Source organism: Lagopus muta, chromosome 1 (assembly GCF_023343835.1).
Source record: "Lagopus muta isolate bLagMut1 chromosome 1, bLagMut1 primary, whole genome shotgun sequence".
Lineage (NCBI taxonomy): Eukaryota > Metazoa > Chordata > Aves > Galliformes > Phasianidae > Lagopus > Lagopus muta.
In genome coordinates this window covers 82,612,516-82,631,133 of record NC_064433.1, presented here as the reverse complement: position 1 = coordinate 82,631,133, position 18,618 = coordinate 82,612,516, and the positions used below count along the sequence as shown (strand labels likewise).

The 18,618-nt window shown below is 36.7% G+C and overlaps 1 protein-coding gene across 24 annotated transcripts in view; it reads right to left on the bottom strand.

Annotated features, from left to right (window-relative positions):
• The window catches only part of ZBTB20 (zinc finger and BTB domain containing 20), a 468,885-nt gene that overhangs the window by 250,034 nt on the left and 200,233 nt on the right, over positions 1–18,618 (bottom strand). Inside the window, exon 7 of one of the 24 annotated variants that reach the window (XR_007379436.1) lies at positions 202–265. The exons of 21 other annotated variants lie outside the window; for them this stretch is intronic. The gene's annotated coding sequence lies outside the window, so the exon portion shown is untranslated. Of the gene's footprint in view, positions 1–201; positions 266–2,815; positions 2,855–5,883; positions 6,029–18,618 lie in introns of those variants that run through there. 2 more of the 24 variants (XM_048958146.1, XM_048958285.1) reach the window with 2 other exon arrangements.

The window sequence follows — 18,618 nt, the reverse complement described above, 5'->3', positions numbered from 1 at the left end:
TGTGCACCACCAGGATTTGTGGCCTCATTTGAACTTTGCTTTTCATTAATCACTTTAAAAATACATGCAAACTAGATTTTCTTTGATTTTCTTTCTTTTTTTTTCCTTCTTTTTTTGGTTTATTACTTGCATCTGGATATAAATTGTACAAATGGCGAGAGAACAAAGTATGGATTATTCAACCTTAGTTTCATGACTTACATGATCTCAGTCTTGTCTTTCTCCATGTGCTTAAACAGATGCACAGTCCAAAAATTCCAGTGTTCTATAAGAAATGCAATCACTTTGACTCATTTCAAATTAAAAAAAAAAAAAAAAGATTTTTTGAAAAGCTTCCCTTACGAAACAGAAAGATGGGCAAATATTTACAAATCTATTTAAGCTATTATAAGAGGGAAATAGAATTACTCATGTCTATACCTAAGTAATACACAAATGTTTGTGAGCTCTGAGTGCAAGTGTATTTTGTTTAGACAAAACCTACTTGCAGACAGGCTAGAAAAGGCAGAAAATGGATATCTGATTTTTATAGAGCTTACAATTTATAAAAGGAACCAGAAATATTCTTTCTGAAAATGTTTTAATTATATGGGATGTTTAGATTTTGTCCACATGTGATGACAGAAAACTGCTGAATTTATGAAATCTGGCCAATTGAGAGATGAAGGACATTTTTAGCTGCTTTCTTAAAAACTAACTTTATTAACACTTATTTCACTCCAGCAGAGAGTAAAACATGTATTTGCATAAAGCTGGAATTCCCCTCAGCTTCAACTAAGAAAGCTTGAAGTAGGTATTTGTTTCGACTATGGATTCTTCAAGTAAGACAAAAGAAGAAAGAATGACAAATAACTAAAACAATATAACCATATTTAACACTAACATGTCAAAATCCACCCCCTCCTTTTTTTGGTTTTGTTTGTTTTTCATTCGCAGCCATCCTCGGGAGTTCTTTCCCTTTGCTATGAGGAACAGAAAGTCACAGTTCCCCATGTAATCGCTACAGAAATGCTATGGAAAAAGCTGTGCTGTCAGTAGGTCAAAAAATGTCGTTCTGCTGCACTCAAGAATTAAACTCCAACGTTTTACTTCAAAGGTTCCGAGCTGGATGCAACTATAAAGATGACTGAACAAAGCCAACAGATATTTTTTTTAGAAACTGAGATGAAGAATTGAAGCTAAGATGTTAGATCATTAATACTACATATTATTACTAACAGGAGCTAAGGAAGGCAATTTTTGCTTGCCCGTTGGTGTGAAATCACAGACATTTGAGAAGTTCAAGGAATACAGTGCCTCCTCCTCCACTTTGCAGATAGCTGGGCTGCTCTAACTTCCATTTCCAAAAGTAAATCAGCTCCTACTTAAATGAAAGCAACAAATTTAAAGCTGCCTCCACCTGACTGCAAAGTGCTGCAACCAGGCTGGAAGAGGAACGGAGAAGTCTTCAAAGAAAATAAAAGCCTTTTTCAGCAACTCCAAATATGAACGCCTGCCCTTGCAGCAGCGAGCTGTGGCCCTACAGCCGCTTTCCATTATAAATGCTAAATTGGGAAATGTTTAACATTCTTTGTTTAATCTTTGCAGTATAAAGAAAAAGCAGCTGATTCTCAGAAACGGCCGAACAACCATCATGGACCTGCCCCTCCCTTTCTCCAAGCAGAACAGACCATTTCCAGCCTCAGCTGCCATTGACTCTTTGTAAGCCAAAAAGAAATATCCCAGAAGACGAGGGTGAAGCTTTGTGATCTTTTTCTAAAGTGATGAAAGGAGCACAAGGCTATCAGGATATTGAATAGAGCCTTTAAGCAAAAAAAAAAAAAAAAAAAAGAAAAAAGTTTAAGAAGTATATGCAGCCAAATCTAGGGGCAGAGATGTTTCTTGCACCATTTTCTATTAACATCGTTCCACAAAATCTTTCCATGAAAGACATTTTTATTTGTTTTGATTGCAAAACTTACCAAGTTTGTTTTGCTCTTGTTCACAATACAGTTAATGTACTGAGTCCATCTAACCCAAATAAATAACAGATAAATCAGCAAAACCTTCAGGGCAAAATATCCTCTCTCTCCCCCCTACACTGATGAACTCTTGGTGCATCTCGTCCCTGCAAGAACTTCTCTAGACAGCTGAGTGATGTCTTAAAGAATGCTTTTAAAGCTTCCTAATCTGAAAGGTAAAAAGACTTTTGCCATGATCCCCACCCTAGACACTAGCAGAAAATGATTGCTAGGGATGAAAGGATGAAATGAGGATTTATACCTTTTCCAAAGTGAGTATGATACATTGCATGGTCCATTCTCTCACTGGGCTAGCTTTGAACAGGCATTAAGTTCTAACAGAACACACTGTGTTTCGTAACGAGGAAAATCATAGAACCATAGAATCACAGTATGGGTTGGAAGGGAATTAAAAATCACCTAGTTCCAATTCTCTACTGTGGGCAGGGACACATTCAACTTGATCAGGGCCCCGTCCAACATGGCCCTGAACAGCACCACATCAACAGATTCTACTGGCAGTCTGTGCGAGAGCCTCAGCACTCTCTGAGTAAAGAATTTACTCCTAATATCTCATCTAAAATATTAACAACTGTTCCGAGGAGAGAGCAAGGAGCATCCATGTGTCCACCTCTCCAAAGAGTCTCTGCCACAGGCACTGTGCCCATGCTGAGAACCTCTCCACATTGCTGGACTTCAACAATTACTCCCTGCAGGTGTCAAGGACCACCTGCCTGAACCAGATTTAACAGCAAAACAAGCATACAGAGGTTTTGTGATGGGAGAAAAGAATCTGATGCATTTGTGACAGCCACCTTGCAAGTATTCTTTCTGGCATCATCTCTGAGGGACTCCTGTAAGTAAAACAAAACAAAACAAAACAAAACATGACGGTATTGACTGTATTCGCAGGGAATTGTTGACAGTGTAGGACACAAACTGTAATAAATCTAAACTGAAGAGTTAGACGTGCCAAAAAAATAAAAAATCTATTTTGAAGAACAAGAAGGGGTTAACCTTGCAAAAAAAAAATTATAAAAGAAAAAAAGGGGTTGTAGTTAAGTCAGGACATTGTTGGATATAGCAAAAACATATTAGCTTTTTTTCCCCAATATACTCAACACCAAGCATGTGTCAGGGAATAAAAATAATGAAAACTCAAAATAAATTTAATGTAGAGCTCTCATTGTTGTTGCTGCTGTTTTTAACTCCACTGTTCTCATGTTTAACCTTTTCTCTAAAATAACAACCTTGGTTTTAAGAAAGGTAAGGCACAGATCACACTAGTGATAGGACTCAAACAGGTTAGGTATAAATATTACAGTTTTCTTAAGTTATGAAATGAAATCCTGTTTGGTAAAACTGAATATTAGCATCCCATTCCACAAGCTGCTTGAACCATCACTTTTGCCTATTCTGTCTTTGTGGAAGCAGAGTTTTCCTACATGGGTTGAATGCCTAAAGTCTGGTCAAGTCAAGCCACCCTCTCCCCTACAAATATAAATCAAATTTTGTATTTTGTAGAAAACAGAGTTCCACAATTCTGGTTGCTATTCGATTGCACATAAATAACTAAACTTTTAGCAGCAGGTATTGCCATGGTTTTTCGTCTTGTTTAATTAGTAATTACTCAGAAAATAATTAAGTATGCATTGGACCATTCAGAAAGAATAATGCCTTGTTACAAGTACGTGTAAGCCTACAAATTGAAGCTGGGAACTTGAGACTTGGGAAGCCAGAAAGAACCTAGTGGTATAAAAAGAAATTTCTTGATAATTGAAAAGCATGAAAACGCCTTTAAGAGTGAATTCTACTTGTCTACCACTAAAAGTTTTCATGTTTTGTAAACTGTTTCAAATAAGTCTTCCACTGTAATTAGGGCAGACAAAAAACTTACAGAATAAGCCTCTGAGAAGAATGGCACAAGCAATTTTCTTTCAAAGACATATGACCATTCTTCTGATTAAGTTATACACTGAAATCATACGCATCACATACATATCTTCTAAGCATTTTATAAAGGGTTGAAAGCTATTAGGGACACCTGGATGAAGGATTGTCAAGATAAGGCGGGTTAGTCACCTCCACTTTATACAACCATGTCATAAAATGCAACTGATAAGTTGATTCAGCTCCATCTTTTCAACTACAGAGTTTTCAAGGCCCTGGTATTCCTATAAGGGAGAATCCTCTGACAATTAGGGTCTTCTTCTGATCAACAGCTAACTTTTATTTACAGTTAGTGCCTGCAATTTGGTCTTTGTGGCAACACTGGCCAGAAGTGGCTTTGATAACCTCTCCAAATTATTTCAATACCTTCTGCCTTTGCATTTAAATCCACCTTATGAACATAGCAAAATAATTTGAGAAAACTTCTGTAGGACACAATAAAGCAAGTATCTACAATAATCCCTATAAGGATTGTACTGAGACAGAAATGGAGGCAGAAGTTTTAGTTGCCCAGAGCTGAAGAGTTGGTTTCAGAACCAGGCAGGGAATTCAGGTGTTCTCATACCCCTTTGAAGATCTATGTACTGCTCAGCAATTTTCTGAAATGTATCCTATACAATATACTTACAACACGTCATACTTACATAAGATATTTATACAGCGTAAAATGTTCCACTTCCTGTTTTCAGAAAGAAAACTTGTCTCAGAAATCATTGTCAAAAGATGTCAGCTTTAACTATTATGTCTTATTCCCAACGTGAGCATAAACTATGCCCACTTTATGACTCCTTTACATTGCCAGGACGACACTTTAAAATAACCACGAATCAAGCCCTATAACTTGTTAATTGACCTTATACACCCTGATGTAATATCAACAAAATTAGCAGCATTACACTAGGGAAGAATCTGTCCAAGAATGTGTACACAGACAAGAACTATTTGTAAAGGGCAAAAGAAAACAAACCTGACACAATACTCGCAACCACAAACAGGTCAGATCCTCAGAGGATCAAGCTATGAATAAACTGGTTGCAATATAGGCACATTTTCCTCCTGAAATGTTATCGAAAAGTATGAAATGTTCTTAGTGCAGTCCCTTGCCTTCTCTTTTTTTTTTTTTTTTTTTTTTTTTTAAATCCTCCAATTAGCAGGGTTATATATTTTTCATTTACATTTGACTGAAATCAATTAAAAATATGCCGGCTCATCCTTATTAAAGGAATTTCTCATTTCTATGGCTATCAATCACTTAAATGCAATAAAAATGAATAAGTAAAGTTTAGAGCAACGTAAGATTTTACTCTGCTTCTGCACTTGCTGCTGTTAAGTGAAGAGTGACCGGACACTTCCACTGTATACATTTGAAGTTTGGAGGGGAAAAAAACAGGAGAAAGAAGGGGGGGAGAGCACAGCACAGTGCAGAAGCCACGGATGTTCCAGAGCACACTGTGACAGGAAAGTACTCAATAGGAATTCCAGCAGCCAAAAAAAGATCGTAAATAGATCCATTGTCTTCCAGTCTGAAGCCCTTAAAAAGGCTCGAAATTAAAGCCTGTGCTGCAGGCACCCAGTTGCTCCTTCCTTTCACTGGGATTTGCAGGTCTTAATGCAATCTGTCGGGAGGAAAAACAGTGGAGCCTTACAGTCCGGAGAGGTAGCAAAAGCGAAAGGCAGGCGAGAGTTACATAACTGGCTTTTTACATAAATATTGCAGCGAGAGTATTTTGCTTTTCAGAAAGGGAAAAAAAAAAAAAAGATATTAAAAGACACAAGAGAATTCAGTCCAACCTCCCGTACTCGGTGTCCCTTTTTCGCTTTGTAACATGCAGGCGAGCAGTTCAAGGGAGGTTTTTCTTTTCCTTTTTCTGCTGAGGCTAAACAAATAACCAATTCAGCCTTAAACGCTTTGTAATAGTTTTTCTCGTATTACCTGAGAAGTGCACCACATCATGGAAGATGGAAGAAAGCCTTATTCTAATGCATGAGCAAGTACGGCTTGCTTATCTGCAGCACAGGGCACTGAAAATGACCATGGATGTTAAACAAACTCCTTTCGGTAAAGCCTGAGAAAAGGGAAAAAAAACTGCAAGGCTCCCCATCTGTTATTTCCCTTTTTTTTTTTTTTTTTTGGCTGTAGAAAAGCAAAATTATGCAAGAGCTTTTGAATGTAAAGGCTGTGTGAGCTTTTTCCCTTTTTGTCTCAGTGTACACGGTATGCGATATTGCGTAACGGAGCCCCGAGTGGGCGGTCAGCAGTTACTATTGATTTACACTGCTCCATACAATGCATTCAGAGCTCGGCGAGAGCTGCGCACGGAGGAAGGCAGAGGAGTGAGGTGGGGATCTAAGGTATGTGTGAACAGCGGCCCTGTGGAAAGAGGGGAGCAAAGCATTCAGGATCAGAATTCTGCTTTTCTGAACCAAGCACGTTTTCCCTCCTCTGTGTTTTCGTGCCCTCCGCCAGGCCTTCAGCAAAGCAGATGTTCAGTGACCAGTCCCACCAGTCAGAAGTGGGGCTTCCCTCCCACACCGACCACTTAAATCTCATTATAAACTCCAGAAAAATGTTACTGATGTCATTGTGGCACTCCAGTATAAAGATGCAAAGGAAACTGATTTTCAGCCATGAGGGTTATTGTTAAGAAAAATATTCCTTTAGCAATACCTCAGATCAACTTTTGACTCACTCCTTCAGAATCTGCTGTACTGTAGGACTACTTAAGCTAAAGGCACGATAGACACTATGGGCTATAAAGCCTGGCATTTTTCAAGATGTTAGGGTAACATGGTAATATGGGAACTGGAGAACAGAAACAAGAAACGCAGTCTGCTTTGCTCATCCATTAGGACTGCCAAAATACTTCTGTTATTTTCTCTTGCAGGCAAACACACACCTGGAGTCCACGACTTAGACACTGGCATGACCCTAACACTATAAAAAGAAGCATATTGATTCAGTAGGCTGAAATTTTCCCATTCCCACTGCTGAATGCCCATCACATTGCCGAATCCTTTGTCTCCAACACAAGACATGGGTTTCCAAATTCTACCTGTTCCTACTTGACTCTGGGTCCTACAAAGCACTCTGCCATCACCAGGGTGGCACAACTCTGAACCACTGGTCACCAGTTTCTTTATTCACATACTGGGCTGGGGATTTTGCTAATAACGTCAATGTGAATGTAGAGGGTGTTAATAAAATCTCTAAAGCATACTGACAAAGACTGAAAGTAGCAGGCTTATTGCAAGCCATGACAGACATCTAGCCTAGTGTCAAAAAAAAAAAGAAAAAAAAAGGAGGATGCTGATTACAAAAACCAAACATCCAAAACCAAAATGTACAAAGCCCATAACTACCAATGCCCTTAAGGCTTCATTTGCATTATCTTTGCTGGAAGACATGCATTTCACATGTTGTTCTCTTCCAGCTCCATATAATGGACAGCATGCTTTTCTTTACAGGTCAAACAAACAGAAAGCCCACATCATTATAAAAAAGATAGATCCTATTTTAGGGAAATTTAACAGCTATACAAAGTCTCTGATTGTTCTGTTGATCTTTTTTTTCAGATTCACATCTACTAACATTAACTATGATACTACCAGCCGGCATGCATTCAGAATCTCTGTTGGGATTTTAGGTTAGAGAGAAAAGGAAAACAGTAATTCCCTGTCTTACACATGCTTATTCATTTTGTTTGCACAAAACTGAAACTGCATTGAAATAACCCCAGAAGTGTTTTATACACAAAATCATGTGTGGCCTAACTAGTCTGATTTTTCTTAAAATTAAACTGACTCTTAGAGAAAAAGGAACAGGATGGAGAAAGCTGGGCATGCATTCTCAACTTAGCCCTCTTTAGTGATCGGTCAGGCCAACAAAAAATGTGTCCAAGTACTTTCTCCTCTGTGGACGACGAGAATACTGGGATAAAGAAATGAGACACAGAAGTCTACCACAAACTCTACCTCTACCTGACTGTATTGGTGTCCAGAGAAATTATGCTTAACGATCAAACTGTAAGTGACGCTATAGAAGATGAGTGTCTCAGGAAGACTGACCCATAGAACAAACATTAAAAAAAAACAAGAAAAAGAAGAAGAAAAAGAAGAAGAAGAAAAATCAAAACAATCCCAAGTTCTTTAAAGCATGTGAAGAGGACATTCTCAGCACTAGTTAATACACTTTAAGTTAGTCCACAGAATGTTGTACGTCCTCATCCTATTGGATGCAGAGCAGAAGCATAAAATGTATTAACCTCATGAAACAATATGTAAGAGAGGTTCGTAGAGAAAATAGAGAACTTTCAGGAATGGCAAAGCAAGCTCTCATGACAATAAGAGCAGTTCCAACAGGGCTATGTTTACTTTACCAACATCCAGAGGAGATATGTATTTAAATACTAGTTTGAACATTAGGTTATAAGCAATAGTACTGTACAGAAAAGCTTCAAAGAGAGATCCAAATCCCCTAAAAATGTGGGGACACAAATTATGGAGTTCAGTTCTCATGAATGTTGTACTTGAGAGGCTGTCAACTGGAGCTGACAGAAGTTTCCATTAAAATCAGCTTGCCTTCAATCATTCAAAAAATGTTGGAAACTGCTGTGCAAATTTTCTATTTTTAATGTTTACCTCATATGCAATTTCATGAGATCTTGAATAAACAAAAGTTCATCTGTTTTGCACATAGGGAACATGAAAAAAAAAAAAGAACATCTAGAGACTTAAAAGAATTGGAAATAAAGAAAGGATTAAACTATCTATTGTAAAAAGCATTAAAAATGAAAAGTATGGATAGACTCAAAGCTTAAAAAGTGAATACTGGCTAGTTTCATGTTTCAAGAAAAAAAGTTTTATAAGCTTTAAAAATCCACTCAATTATGAAATTCTACCAAATATTTTAGCAAGGGCATCATGGAGAAATACTTAGGCCAGAAAATCCTAAAATAAATGTCAGCAGTACTAACTGCTGCTCTTTTTTGCATCATGGTATGTTACTGCTTTTCATTTCTGATGCACGTTCTTCCCACAACACATGTGCAAAGTAGTCTTATTTTTCACTACAACAGGTAAGTTTGTGGTTTGGAGCTTGGGATTTTTTTGTTGTTAGTTTTTGATTAGAGAAAAACATTAACTGTAGATACTATTTGCATGTATCAAAGATTCTATAGCTGTGCATTTGCTAAAAAGCAACATGACTTCTCAGAAAAGACTATCATAAGGGAGACACTAAGGTTATAAACAAGTTATCACTCTAGAATTTCATGATTTTGTATGTAAGCTTAATGTTTTTCAATGCAGTTTCCATCTTTTTAATGACTGTAGGAGGAGAAAAGCATAGTGCTAGGTTGCCATGGACTTTTAATGGCAAAATGAATAATGAAAAAATATTAAAATGATAGAGACAAAAAATAAACACATTAGAGATGCCTGCTAACTCTTCTTGCTAGTTAAATAATCAATAAACCTTTTGCAGGCCTCTTGCAACATGTATTTCCTTGCAGTGAAAGAAATATGTTTTTCCTGGCAATTTACTTTGACTTTTTTTCCCCACAGGCTGCTGTTTCACATGAACCTCTTGGATCCCACCATTTTGGAAATGACCATGACACAGCAGAAGTTACTTAATTTTCCCCACCTCCCAACCAGCCAACCAAACATGTGTAATGATATATTTCCTAATGGTTCCTGCAGACTGACATATTTTTGAGATGGTTTTAGTCAAAATGAATGGCAGTAAAATTGGCAAAGACTCAGAAAATAAAATCCAAGGAGACTAGCAAAGAGTAGAGTCAGAAAAAAGGTCTCTGGATATTATTGTCGTGTCTGCCAAAACCAAAATAAGTGAGGTTATGTCAGTGTTTCCATAATAAACCTCATTTTTCAAGACTCTGTAACTCGGCTACAATTATCTGATCCAGACTGAAATCAACACATACAAGGACTTAGATCATGTAGAAATTTACTTCTACATTAAAATATTTATATAAATATGTAGATATATCTAAGTTATTTTTTCTATTGCAAACACAATATAGCATTATAAATTAATCTGGTGAGGAATTATCAATTTAATGTATCAGAATTAGAAAGAGAAGGGAGGAGGAATGCAGAAGACAAAATATAGAAATCCCTGTGATACGGGGGATATATATGATGCTCTGGGATAGAAAAACTTTCATAGCAGATATTCCCTACAAGATTTTGAAAAGACCATATTTCTATAGTAACGGGGGGCTCAATGTAGCCCTTATCCAAAAAACCTTAATATTTGTTTCAGTCCCTAGAATCAAAACCCTATTTTGAAGCTACTCTGGATGCAATAGTATGTATTAGAATAGGAATAGACTGGGAGGGGCTCAAAAGAGTTTATGGAATAGGCAGTAGTGCTTGTTAACTTTTAAAGTACTGCACTTCATTATGTTAGCTCACCTCTCAAATATCACTCTACAGGTTTGATGCTAGGGGAGTCTGAGTAACTCAGGAATGTTCAGACCAACAGCAGGTTGCATGTCTGAGGATCTGTGACTGCTTCTGCCATGGGCCCTACTAGCAACAGCACCTGAACAAAGCCAGCATGCTTTACAAAACTCTTCTACTAGCTCAAGGAAATGCAAAAGTGCCAGTGTCTCCTGTGGCAGATACAAATTTCCCCAGTGGTTCTCACTATTCGTACCTATAAAATTTCTGACTCCTCCTTGAGCTTAATTCATGTATCTCAACAGATAGAGCAAAAAATTAGCACCTTCACAGGGTACTTCACATGACACAAAAATGAAATTCTTTTTAAAAGCACCTAGGTGATTTTAAATTGGGGTCTAACCCAGATATCTGAATGTTGATATATACCCGGAAGAGCTTATTTTAAGGTATAGAAATAAAAAAAGATGAGTAAGAAGTGGCTTGCAGCAACCCATGTAAAAAGTTCAGGACCAGAACCTAGATGCTCTGAGCTGCCTCTTTTAGAATTACACAAATAACACACCAAGCCTTCCACCACCTGACATTTTAATTTTCTGACTTTGGTCATGTTTTATCTCACTGAATATTGTTTGTCTGAGTGTGTGCATATCTGAGTGTGTGGTGGCATTTACCTCTCTTCTGCTTTGCACTGTGTTCTTTGGAATACAGAAACTCGTCAATCCACATCAGCTAATTGTGTATTTTGAAAACAAATAAATTAAAAATAAGGGGATTGTTTGTGGTGCAGTGCAAAACAGCAATAGCATTTTGTACAGTTATATTCTTATTTTTTCTCTCCGTTGTACGAGGAGATATTAAACACCTTGTTCCATGAGTAGTTTCAATGAAATCATGAGACCTCTTAACAAAACAGGATACTATTCAGTTACCTAACCCTGTGACATAACTTCTACCCATTCCACTCACAAATGGTGAAACAAGTACACAAATTGGGTAAGATTCCACACTAAGCAAGAAGCAGAGTTGGAAACAGAATGCCTGACTCTTGGCAGCTGATTAATCTGATCACTCTCATCAAATTGTTGCAGAATTAAAACAAAAAATAATTGACTTTCCAGGCCATCCTGAATAACTACAGTGCTTTCTTTATATCTAGTAAGTTTAAAACCTTTTTGACTCTAACTAATTATGCCATAGCTGTGGATTGGCCAAAGTGAAACTGCTACAAGAGAGAAAAAATATAAGAACTGACATCAGAGGTTTGCAAAAAGAAGGATTTGATACATATATACACTCATACACACTCACATTGTTTCTCGAAGTTAATTTAGTCACAAACTTAAATGTTTTCCCCATACTCTGCCTCTCAAAATCACTTGAAGAGACTGTAGGACCTGAAGCAAAGAAAATGTGTACAGCAGCAGAAGCAGAAAGTTCACAAACACAGTGCACAAGGTTTACTGTAAAAACAGAAACTAGTGGTAGCAGTTTCTCAGTCTGTGGGTCTGGATTTTTATGTTTATTTGCTTATTTTAAGGTAATATTAGAAACATTACGCAGCCTTCATTCTCTGTTTTCAGCTCTGGTAAAAATTATATGATAAATTGTATTAAGCAAATAAGTGAAGATGGTAAATCTTCCATCTTAATTACTGCTCATATTGAAAAGTTTTCTTACCTTTTCACTACATTTGCTGAAAGCCAACAGTGTCATCCCTTCAGTAATTTCAGTGTCAGCAACTCGTTCGTTACACGAACGAAAGTAATAATGAAAGTGTGCCGATCCGCTTGCCTTCACTCTATATTGTGCCTATATTTATAGGCTTATGCTTCTATTTGAATCTATATTTATCTGCCTTATCTGCCTACAGTGCATCTGTTTCTCAAACACACAGACATATATACACGCACACATGTGCGTGCACACAAATATACAGACATATAAACACACATACGGGTATAACCAAAAATATGCATACTTACAGTAGGCTTCTGTTCAACAGTAAGGTTTGTATAAATATAAACATATGCGGCATACACAACATAAATGAAGACAGATACACAACGAAAACCAAACAATTACATGAATACGCCTGGCTGGCTGTAGGAAGGTTTGTGATTCAGTGGGCTGCCTAGAGAGGACTGTGTACAATTAGTTTCTCTTACATTCCTCTTTTGCCGTAGCTTCGCAGGCAGCAACAAATTTGACTGTTATTTTGCCTGGAGTTTTTCCGTGTAAGCTTGCTTGGCACAGCTGTGCAATCACTGCCAGCCTGTCTGCAGCCTGGTTCCCTGATGGTACCACTAGCAGCTTCCCTCAGGCTATTCATTAAAAAGGCCAGGGCTGAGCCACCTTGTGCCAGTTCAGGAGACAAATCCCTAAAGGGAACAAACAAGGTGCGACTCCAGATCCAGGTCAATCTGGCAATTTTAAGGCCAAGCGTTAGTCGTGCATTTCCCCAGGCTTTAAGAATAAACAGCATTTTCCCACATTACCAAAGGATAAACAGGAGTATTCACCTTCTTGTTAGCAGAACCAGCATGCCGCCCTTCCCCACGTCACCAGTTAGGCTTCCAGCTGCTCTGTCCTGTCACCACAGTCAGGACAAGGTCTGTCTCAGCCTTTTTTTTTTTCCCTGCTAGCTGGGGTTCTGCTAAGTCTATTAGAACTGCAAAAGAAGCTGACTAAACTTTATGCTGTGATACTAAGGTCTCTGTGATGTTGTAGTGTGATAAAGCCTGCATTAGGCCAGTTATGGAAACAGATTATAGCACGTCTCCACTGGATGATCTTAACGTCCTAATTCAGTACTTTATTCATTCACATCATATCAGCTCAGAAGGGTGTTGGAGGAGGAGGTTCCACAAGATAACAGCAAAGCTAAGCAACAAAGTCACTTGGGAGGTTTGTGTGTCCTTCTTTGCAGAAGCTGTTTCAGCTTTCCAATTGTTCATAAGACAGTGAAAATGAACTGCCGATTCAACACATCACTCATGGGCTCTCTGAAAGGAGTAGGAACCCCTAAACCAAAAACTATTGAGTATATGGGGCAAAGACATAAGGTACAAACAGAAAAAAAATCCATTGGTTACAAAGGGCAGTCAAAAAAGGCAGCCTCACCTATAACCTTCATGCAAGCCTGCAAAACTTCAATACTGGCCATACAACATGGCTCATCTTTTTACAGGAGTGAAAAACTATGTTCAAGTCTAAGAAAGTCTACACTGAAATCCAGGTAATAACTGCACAATTATATATTTTTATTTATCTTATTTGCATTATATTTAATGTATTCTATTATTATACATTCACTATGATCATCATGACTTATAATGTTTAACTTAAAATACTTATCATTGATTATAATTGTTGAAATATATTTAACTAATGTATTTAACTATTTATTAAAATCTATTTATATTATATGAACATTATAAATTAACTATAACTTAATGGACAAAGAAATGAATAGGGTATTTTAAAAATCACAGAGAAGTTCTAAAATATCCTTTAACTCACAGTCCAGAAGAACAAAAACACCCTTATGAAGACCTTTTATGCCAAGATTGTGTGGCTATCTAAAAATACTACTTCTGAAACTTCTGAAACAAAGACTTATGGATGGTTGCTCTTTCATTCACTTCAACATCCCAAGAAACTGGACCTGTATTAATTTGATGCTTAATCGGTATTTGATGGTCCAACTGAAGGGGCTTTAAGATAATCAACAGACAAGAAGGCATTTAAATAAAATACATACATATTTTCTATGCAGACAATTATTCCACATATCATCACTTGATTTATTTTTGTTTTTTATATTTCCATTTCTTGATTATTATACTCATATTCACTGTTAAAGTTACTCTTTATCCACTGATGACTTACACAACTATTTTAAAATTATACTAAAAAAAAAATCTCTTAGCTTGCCAATTTTTTTAACTGCACAACATACAGAGTAACATGAGGTCAACAGTACTTGAAAAGTTTATATATCTAGAAATAAAATACAAATTTGAAAAAGAAAATAAGGAATTTTAGGTTCATCTATGTATTATCTGGGCTCCCTCAATCTGGAAGTGCCTATTAAGAAAATACTACCATACTGCTAAAAATAACAGTCTTGTGATGACTGTAATGAGCCTACATTTATGCTATTCTTAGCAGTGTCCATTCACTTTTATTTCTCAGCAGGGTATTTTATAGTTTTAGCATGTTTAAGAGCATCTCCAAAGTGAAAAGTATTATTTAATTCTTGAGGTAACAACACACTGATTACAGAATATAGTTCCTCTTTGAGAAGCTGTGCCCTACATTGTGCCTTTAGACATATAAGAAACTACTTAAGCATTTCTTTGATGCACAAAAGTATAAACTCCTACCTCATTTGTTCGGCATTCTTTGAAATTCTGTAGGTAGAACATAAAAGGGATCTGTTTAATGCAAAATTCCTCCTTCTTGTGACAAAGAGAGTGAATGTTACCAGAGCAGAAGAAATGCATCTACCTTCCTCCATATACAATGCACTGAGAAAATATACGCTGGGACAAACAGCTAATACATCTTATATTGCTTGAAGGAAACAGTTATGTGAACACATAAATACCTCTCAATTCTTGGCACATTGTCTGCCAAACTATTTTAATATCTGACATACATCTACCCCTTCTTAGGACTCCTTCTATTAGATTTACTCATATACTACATAATTTCTTGAAGAAGATTTAAGGGTATGTAAAATTCAAACTAGATAAAGTAACCCTTTACTTTCAAATAAATTAAAATATAAAAACATAAGGCCTATCTTTGCCTCAAGAAAACAGTCATGTTGCTTTATGCTCTTGCAACCGAATGGATATATAACTCAATCTTATATTAGTATAACTATATCCATGCATGAAGTTGATCTAGTATAATTACTTCATTAAAAACATCAATCTATTTAATCAGAACAATTACATTAGTGTAAAATCTATGCACATACTAAGCTTTAGTTGATGTCTGAAACCACGTAAGACAAAGTGGTAAATACATGCTCCTGACTAATCTCAACAAAGCTGAAGCTGCCCCAAACGTGTTCAACATGAAGCAGGACACATAAGCCACGCACGAACAAGTAGAATCAGAATTTCAGAGACCAACAATGCTTATCTGAAGGTTAAAAAAAAAAGGAAAATAATTGTTTGATTTCTCAACAGGCAGATAGTGAGGAAAAGTTATAAAACTGAATTATTTTGCCTAGTGGGACAAACTCAAAGAATGACATGCATGCAGCAAACCGACCGAGTCTGATGAGCAGCTCATCTTAGCAGAGGCTGAAAGCTCATCGACAACAGCTGATCAGTAGTGCTTTCTAACAAACAAGAACTGAAATTGAAGACATACAACTACAAACTGGTACCATTATCATCTCTCTGCACAACAGAAGCTCTCCTATATAGCCAACAGCAAATAGAACATGGAAAAAGAGTAGGCAGCATGCTTCCTGAAATGTGCCATTACAGCAGTATCTCAATTTAACCCATAACCACTGCAGAAGAGTAAAAGTTCGACTTAGAAAATTCAGCAAGAGAAACATTAAAGTTGTTCTAAAATTTGAAGGCTGCAAGAGTGCCTCCCTAGCTTAGCACAACACAGAGTTTTTTCTTTCTTGAACCCCCACATACTACAAATGATTTAAGAACAAAATAAGCTCTTGAAACTGAAATATCAACAGAAGAATTTCAAAATTTTATAAAGGGCCTTCCCAAATGGCAATGCTACAGGGTTTAAGCACTGAGTTTGATGTATCTTTTCAGGAGCTTCTAGGTTTTTTATTACATTCAAATATTTCTGTGATTCTTTGAACACAGAAAATCACCTTATTCCTCTTCAGAAGCCAGCAGAAAAAGGATCTTGAAATAAAAGGAAAAAAAAAATGTTTAGCTCTGTAGATTATCTTCACAAAAATAATGAAAGACATCAACAAACAGAATACTGGCAAAAACCATAGGAAACTATTGAATTGTATCACTATTAACTTAAAATGATCATCCGAGCTTTCCTGGAGAAATGTTACAAATCACTCGCTCCTTTCACAATGAAGAAACAGTACCTTGCTCCCTGCAGTAAGCACTGAGAAGACACTGAGAAGGGATTTTGTGGATAATAATCTTGAGGAATTACCTTAAAGACTGAAGGGGAACCATACTCATGTAGAAAATACCTGATGTGGGGAAGGGCAGCAATTCATTTTGAATACAAGAAAAAACTTTTGACTGTCAGGATAGTCAAACACTGGACAGTTGCTCAAAGAGACTGTGGAATCTCCATCCTCAGAGATATCCAGAACTTATTTAGAAAAGCACTGAGCAACATGATCTTTGTGTTGCTGCTTTGAGCAGGAGAATTAGAGTAAATAATCAACAGTGATCCCTTCCAACGTTGATGATTCTATCAAATTTTCTTATCAGATATTAATTCAGAAGTTACATTGAAATGTACTGAAATATTTCCCCACGTACAACTTTATTTGACTTGGTCCTGCTCAGACAAAAAAAGCTTGCCTTTACGTCCTGAAAAATTAACAGGTAGAAGATTCAGCATGCACGGAAACATAATGTGAGGAATGAAGGTTACATCCTTTATCACATACTTTATGAAAACTGCTGGAGACAGATAGTCAGGTTACCATAATCTATACATCATCAGTTCTCCCTATCTTGACAAGTCACCTTCCTCTACATTCCTGAAATCAAATCTTCATTCTGCATTTCAACAAAGCCTAACCACTCCTTCATCCATCTGGTGGAAATAACTCTGGGAAGGAAGTAATTCTGGGAAGGCCTTCTATACTATTCCACCAGATATATTTTTCTAGGCTAACAGACTCTTCTGAAAGTCTAATACATGAATGAAGACATCCTACCCAACTGACTTACATCCTTAATACTAATATGAAGGTTCCCATACCTTCCCTCACTTTAATTTCTGAAATGTGGTTATTTACAAGCTAAAATAGAAATAAAATTCTTAAATATTGTTCAATTATTTCCCTTTGTTTGGTCCAACCTCCCCCCCCCCCCCCCAAAAAAAAAAAAAACAAAAAAAAACCAACTCTAGAGAAAGACACAGTAAATTCAGCACAAAAAGCAATGAAGCAATAGTCATTCTATTCAGGCTTCAAAGCCTAGAAACTAGAAATCTTAGGTAGAACACCTAATTCTATACGGCTTCAATTGGATGCATATAGAGCTACCTATACCCTTAAGAATTAAAACTAGTCATGGATGACAAAGCAATGGACAGGAACATGACAAAACCCAGTTTCATTTCTCACTTGTGACCTCTGGTCCTCATATTTCTGAGATAACAAATCTGATTTCAGAAATATGGGGAAATCTATTAATGGGTAAATGCAACAGCAGTATCAGAATCTTCCCAGGCTTTTAACTAGAATTCAGTGCTACTGAATTTTCATCTGTTCAGGATTATAATTAATTTGCCTTCTTGAGATTTCTCTAAGTATATACAAGTAAGAATCTTTTTCGATATGATTGCTAAAAGATAGGGTCTACAACAATTGATTAGAAGAAATATTTGAATAACAGTGTAATTCAAAAGAGTTTTCATTATTACTGTCCAATTCTGTGTTAAGAAGAATTTCATTTGGACTGTCTATCTTCTACTCTCAGCTCAGAACCTTTAAACTTCTTACATGGGCAGGTGACCATACTGATACCATGACCAGAAGATAACCAATAAAAGATTCAATAAACAGCTTACTAACTTTTAGAAAGGACTGAGTTTAACAAACTGATGTTTATAGCCTATAGATCCACTTGTGATATGCTTACAAAATGTATAATATGTACTAACCATATAAAAATATTCTTAAAATATTGATAGATCATGTATTAGTTTTTATGAACTGCTTATGAAGTGTATTATGAACATAAATGTAGCTGGATAACCCATGCAAGATACAACTTGCTAGCAAGCTACTATTTACAGCACCTGTAAACACACGTAATACTTCATTGTGAAAAGACTTGAGTAATAGTATTCTGTCTTCACAAGGATGAATCCTTCACAGCCCTCAGCTGCTGATCCAAATCTTATCTTCCCTGCCTGCACAGTACCTGCAGATATCTCAGGCATCCAGGAAAACTGACTAGATTGCACTTATAGTGACATACGGACTGCCAACTCCTACAGTATAAGTAGGGAGCTGAATCCTGTCAGATATTTAACAACT